The sequence below is a fragment of the Palaemon carinicauda genome, chromosome 2, assembly GCF_036898095.1.
Source record: "Palaemon carinicauda isolate YSFRI2023 chromosome 2, ASM3689809v2, whole genome shotgun sequence".
Classification (NCBI taxonomy): Eukaryota; Metazoa; Arthropoda; class Malacostraca; order Decapoda; family Palaemonidae; genus Palaemon; species Palaemon carinicauda.
This window is the reverse complement of record NC_090726.1, coordinates 69,545,521-69,551,832: the sequence shown is the minus strand read 5'-3', so window position 1 is coordinate 69,551,832 and position 6,312 is coordinate 69,545,521.

Sequence of the window (6,312 nt, the reverse complement as noted above, 5' to 3'; positions counted from 1 at the left end):
ATTTGATAATAATTCTATCCCGGTCTACCTGGAACTCAGTCGAGATGAACCTAGCTACCTATCGTTAACCTCTTGAGAGAAGAAGAATTGATTGGTAATTTCAGTGTTGTCAAGTGTATGAGGAAGGAGGAGAATGTGTATAGAATAGGCCAGACTATTCTGTGTATGTGTCGGGAAAGATGAAATGAGCCATAACCAGAGAGATGGATAGAATGTAATACTGTCCGGCTAGAATATAGATGGTAACATAAACGTTGAACAGATTTTCAAGTTGGTAACATACACCCTTGTTTACTTCCATTTTCGTAAAAAGACTCAATTATAACATCACTTACTTCGTGGTACTCTCGACGATGCATCATGCGTAAGACCTCGTGTGGGGGCTCCTTCAAGTAACCCCCTCTAGATCTACCTCTTCCCCCTAGGTCTACCTCTTTCCCTAGATCTACACCTTCCCCTAGATCTACCCCGTCCTCTACGTCTACCCTTTCCCCTAGTTCTACTCCTCCCTACGTCTACCCGTTCCTTTACGTCTACCCCTTCCCCTCGGTCTATCCCTTCCCCTAAATCTACCCATCCCCTAGGTCTACCCCTTCCCATAAGTCTATCCCTTCCTCTAGGTCTACCCTTCTCCCTTGGTATACCTCTTCCCCTAGTTCTACCCCCTAGGTCTACACCTTTCTATAGATCTACCCCTTCCTCTAAGTCTACCCGTTCCTCGAGGTCTCCTCCTTCCTCTAGTTCTACCCCTCACCATTTTGTCTACCCTTTCCCCTAGGTCCACCATCCCCTAGGTAACTAGGTCTTCCCCTTCCAGTAGGTCTATCCTTTCCTTGAGGTCTACCCCTTCCCCTAGGTCTACCACTTCCCTAAGTTTACCCCTTACTCTAGCACTACCCCTTCCACTAGGTCTACCGCTTCCCCTAGGTTTACCCCTTCTTCTAGGTTTAAATCCCCCCTTGGTCTACTCCTCTTGCCTAGATCAACCCCTCCCCTAGGTCTCCCACTTCCATTAGGTCTACCCCTTTCCATAGGCCTTTGTCTCCCTTAGGTCTAACCATCCTTCTATGTCTATCCCTCACCTAGGTCTACCCTTTCCTCAAGATGTATCCCTCCTACCTTGGTCTACCCCTTCCCCTACGTCTACTTATACTTCTAGGTCTACACCTTCCCATAGGTCTAGGTCTACCTCCCCTTGGTTTACTCCCTCCCCTAGGTCTACCCCTCCCCTAGGTCTACCCCTTCATCTAGGTTCAATCCTTCCCCTAGCTCTAGCCCTTCCCCTAGGTCTACCCCTCCCCTAGGTCTACCACTCTTCTAGGTCTACCCTTCCCTTAGTTCTACCCTCCCCCCTCTAGGTGTACTCCTTCCTCTAGGTCTACACCTTCTTCTATGTATACCCCTCACTCCTTGATCTACCCCTTTAGGTCTACCCCTCACCTATTCCTACCCCTTCCTTTAGGTCTACCCCTTCTTCTAGGTCTACCCCTTCCTCTAGGTCTACCCCTTCCTCTAGGTTTACCCGTCCCAACTTGGTCTATCTCTCCCATAGGTCTACCCCTTCCCCTATGTCTACCCCTCCCTGAGGTGCACCCCATCCTCTAGGTATACTCCATCCTCTAGGTCTACCATACCTCTAGGTCTACCCACTCCTCTAGGACCTAGGTCAACCCCTCCCCAAGGTTTACCCCTGCATTTTGTCTATCCCATACATTACGTCACGCCTCCTTCCTTGGACTACTCCTTCCCCTAGGTCTACCCCTCCCTAGGTCTACCCCTTCTTCTAGCTCTACTCCTTCCCAAATGACTACCCCTCCCCTAGGCATACCTCATCCTTTATCTCACCCCTCCTCCCTTTGTCTACTCTTTCCCCTAGGTCTACCCCTTCCTGTAGTTCTACCCCTTCCCCTAAGTCTACCTTCCCCTAGGTCTACCCCTTCCTCTAGGTGTACTCATCCCAACTGAGTCTACCTCTCCCCTAGGTCTACCCCATCCTTTAAGTCTACCCCTTCCCCTAGGTCTATCTCTTCGTCTAGGTCTACCCCTTTTCCTAAGGTCTACCTACGGAAGGCATGACGGCTGGAAGTTAATAAACGTGACAGAGATCAAGTAATACTACCTGTAGTCAGGTCAAACATCGGCCAACGTCTCCGAAAATTAACGTCAGCAGATGCGCGTAGCTCACTAATGAGCCGACCTCTCCGAGTATATATAAAGGACCTTGTGGCAATGGGTTGGGTGAGATTCGTTCGCAACGTTAAATATGTGAGAAACAAATGAAAGTCCAAATATTTAGCATTAAAGTGATATGGCCTGTCAAAGCATTTCAAATGAGAAGGAATATCTATATTTTGTTTGTTATTTTCATGGATACAGACATAAAGATTTATAGTTATGGTGAAACTGATATACAAAAAAAAAAAAAAAAAAAAAAAAGCTTTCGCTAGCGAAAAGAGTAACTTTGGATATTATTTCAGCTTAATATGTTAAGACTTGACTCGTGTAGTTGAAAAAAAAAAACATAGAATTCCGATGAAGCCCAAGTTATGACCTCTGTTTTGAGATGACATACATATAACATTAGTTGTTTTATGACGTCTCTTTTGAAATCTCATAATTCTAGCATTAGATGTTCTGTAACATCTGTTTTGAAGTGCCATTCTTCTGGCATTAGATGTTCTTTAATATCTGCTTTGAGGGGCCATACGTATATCATTAGATGTTCTCTGACCTCTCTTTTGAAGTTCCACACTTCTAGCATTAGATGTTATTTGACCTCTGTTTTGAGGTTCCATACTTCTCTTATTGGATGTTCTCTGACCTCTGTTTTGAAATACCATACTTATAACATTAAATGCTCTTTGATCTCTCTTTTGAAGTGCCATACTTCTAGCATTAGATGTTCTTTAATATCTGTTTTTAGGTGCCAATCTTATATCATTAGATGTTCTTTGACCTCTGTTTTGAAGTGCCGTACTTGTAGCACTGGATTTTCTCTGATCTCTGTTTTAAGATATCATACTTATAGCATTAAGTGTTTTTGGAACTCTCTTTTAAAGTGCCATACGTATATCATCAAATGTTCTTTGACCTATCTTTTGAAGTCCTTTACTTCTTTCATTAGATGTTCCTTCATCCCTGTTTTCATGTGCCATACATCTAGCATTGGATGATTTCTCACTTCTGGTTTGAGATACCATACATCTAGCATTAGATATTATTTGACCTCTCTTTTGATATGCCATACATATATCATTAGATGTTCTTTGACTTCTCTTTCAAAGTCCCATATTTCTAGCATTAGATGTTCTTTGTCCTCTGTTTTGAGGTGCCTTAATTTTAGCATTGGATGTTCTTTGACCTCTGTTTTGAGCTAACCTATTTCTAGCATTAGATGTTCTAAGACCTTTGTTTTGAGCCACCATATTTCTAGCATTAGATGTTCTTTAACCTCTGTTTTGAGGTGCCATACTTGTGGCATTGTATGTTCTCTGACCTCTGTTTTGAGGTACCATACTTCTAGCATTAGATGTTCTTTGACCTCGGTTTTGACATGACATACTAGTTGCATTAGAGGTTCTTCAACCTCTGTTTAGAGGTGCCTTACTTGTAGCATTGGATGTTTTATGACCTATGTTTGAGGTACCATACTTCTAGTATTAGATATTCTTTAACCTCTGCCTTCAGTTACCACCTTTCTAGCATTAGATGTTCTTTAACCTCTGTTTTGAGGTCCCATACTTGCAGCCTTGTATGTTCTATGACTTCTGTTTTGAGGGTCCATACTTCAAGCATTAGATGTTCCTTGACCTCTGTTTTGAGGTGACGTACTTGTAGCATTAGTTGTTCTTTTACCTTCTGGTTTGAGGTGCCATACTTGAAGCATTGGATGATTTATGACCTATGTTTTTAGGTGTCCTACTTCTAGCATTAAAAGATCTTTGACATCGTTTTAAGTGCCATATTTCTAGCAATAGATGTTCTTTGACTTCTCTTTATGGTCCGATACTTCTAGGATTAGATGTTCTATGACCTCTGTTTTGAGGTGCCATATTTGTAGCATTGTATATTCGCTGACATTTTTTTGGTGCCATACTTGTAGCATTAGATGTCATTTGACCTCTGTTTTGAGGTGCCCTACTTGTAGCATTGGATGTTCTATGACCTCTGTTTTGAGGTGCCATACTTATAGCATTAGATGTTCTTTGACCTCTTTTTTGAGGTGCCATGCTTGTAGCATTGGAGGATTTATGACCTCGGTTTTTAGGTGTCCTACTTCTAGCATTAGATGTCCTTTGACCTCTATTTTGAGGAGCCATACTTCAAGCAAATGATGTTCTCCAACCCTTTTTTTGAGGTGCCATACTTCTAGCATTAGATGATCTTTGACCTCTATTTTGAGTGCCCTACTTCTAGCATTAGAGGTTTTTTACCTCTTTTTTCAGGTGCCATTCTTATAGCTTTAGATTTTCTTGGACTTTTATTTTAAGGTACCTTACCTGTTGCATTAGAGAATTTTTGACCTCCTATTTTCAGGCGTCTTACCTGTTTCATTAGAGGTTTAGTGCAGGTATTTCAATACTTCATTTTCGACATTCGTCATGGCTATTTTGACTTGGCTTCATTTACACAATTAGGGCATTGAAATTTTTCTATAACTTCGTCTGTGATGTTGGCGTCTATAAAAACATTTTGTGGAAGAACCTTCCACAACATTCACATCCTATCCTCTTCCCTCCACCCTTCAACCCCAGTCGAAGATCCACAGAAAAGCCAACTATGCATCGTTGTGTAATTATCTAGATAGTTTTTGCCTTCTTCGTTACTATTTTAACTTTTTTTTCTTTCTTAGTCATTACCATATTCACACATTTTTTTTTTCTGTAATCATCAATACCAAACTTCTTGCCAAGACGAGACCGTGAATGACTTTGCACCAGTTCGTATATTTGAATAAGCATTCCATCTTTCACACATTTCAATTTCCATTGTAGCTATAACGTCAGAATCTAGAAGATCAACAAGATGATGGCCGGGAAAGAGCACCGAGAAAAGTTCAGCGAGGGAATGATATGACTAGAATTGTGTGTGTAGATTCCCTTACCTTGTGTAAGACACGGGCTCTTGCGTTGGCAGCCCGTAATAGATTGAGGGGTATCTTTAGATTGATATTTTGCAGATAATAGACTAGAAATTATTATGTAAATTCTAATAAAGTATTAAATTCATTTTATTTGTAATGCTGATATTTGCAATTAGCCATCACTTTAGATTTTGATTTAGATAAATATTTTGATTATATAAAAAAATTATAGCATTATGAGAGCTCCAAAATAATTCTTTGGACAAGTTAAACTCAGGAGATGTGCCATATATAGACATAAGATAAAGTCTTCCATCACCTTTTTTCAAATGTCGGATAAACTGAGGATCTGATCTCCTCTTTGGTTGGAGACCTCTTTTGGTTGTAATCTGAGTTCGTCCGGTGTTTGATTCGCTTAGATTCATGGCTTGATTTTTAACGTACTGAATGTTACATGAAGCCTTCTGATCGGTCAGAATTGCAGAATAATGACGAATAAGTTATTCGCAAATAATAATCTTATTCGTTATATGCATTGATGGCCTCCCATAGGACTTTTCACTCATACCTCATGTATATATATGTATATATATATATATATATATATATATATATATATATATATATATATATATATACACCTCCTCTTACGCCTATTGACGCCTAAGGCCTCACTTAGATTTCACCAGTCCTCTCTCTCTCTCTCTCTCTCTCTCTCTCTCTCTCTCTGTATATATATGTATATATATATATATATATATATATATATATATATATATATATATATATATATATATGTGTGTGTGTGTGTGTGTGTGTGTATGTCTGTGTGTGTCAATTTCGTGTACCTATACATACTGTATCCACTGAATATCAATAAAGAAAGTTAGAATTTCAGTACCTGATTATTACTTTAAATGTATAACATGTGAAGTAATATAGTTGAACACTTTTGGGGCCTATTGCCCTTTGAAGGCGATTTTATTTGTCTTATTAAAGACCTGCATACAACTGAGAGCTTATTTCCATTCTATGGGGAGTTATACAAATCACATTGATATTGCAAGGTTCTCAGAAGATTACAAAACTGAGTCAAGATGGCTTTTCATGACGCAAAGAATTCGCTTATCAGAAGCACAAAATACTGACTTTCCCTCCTAGCTAAAATTTATTTCATGAGAAAATTGCATTGTCCAGAAAACACAGTTGAAGTCTATTAAATTTGCCAG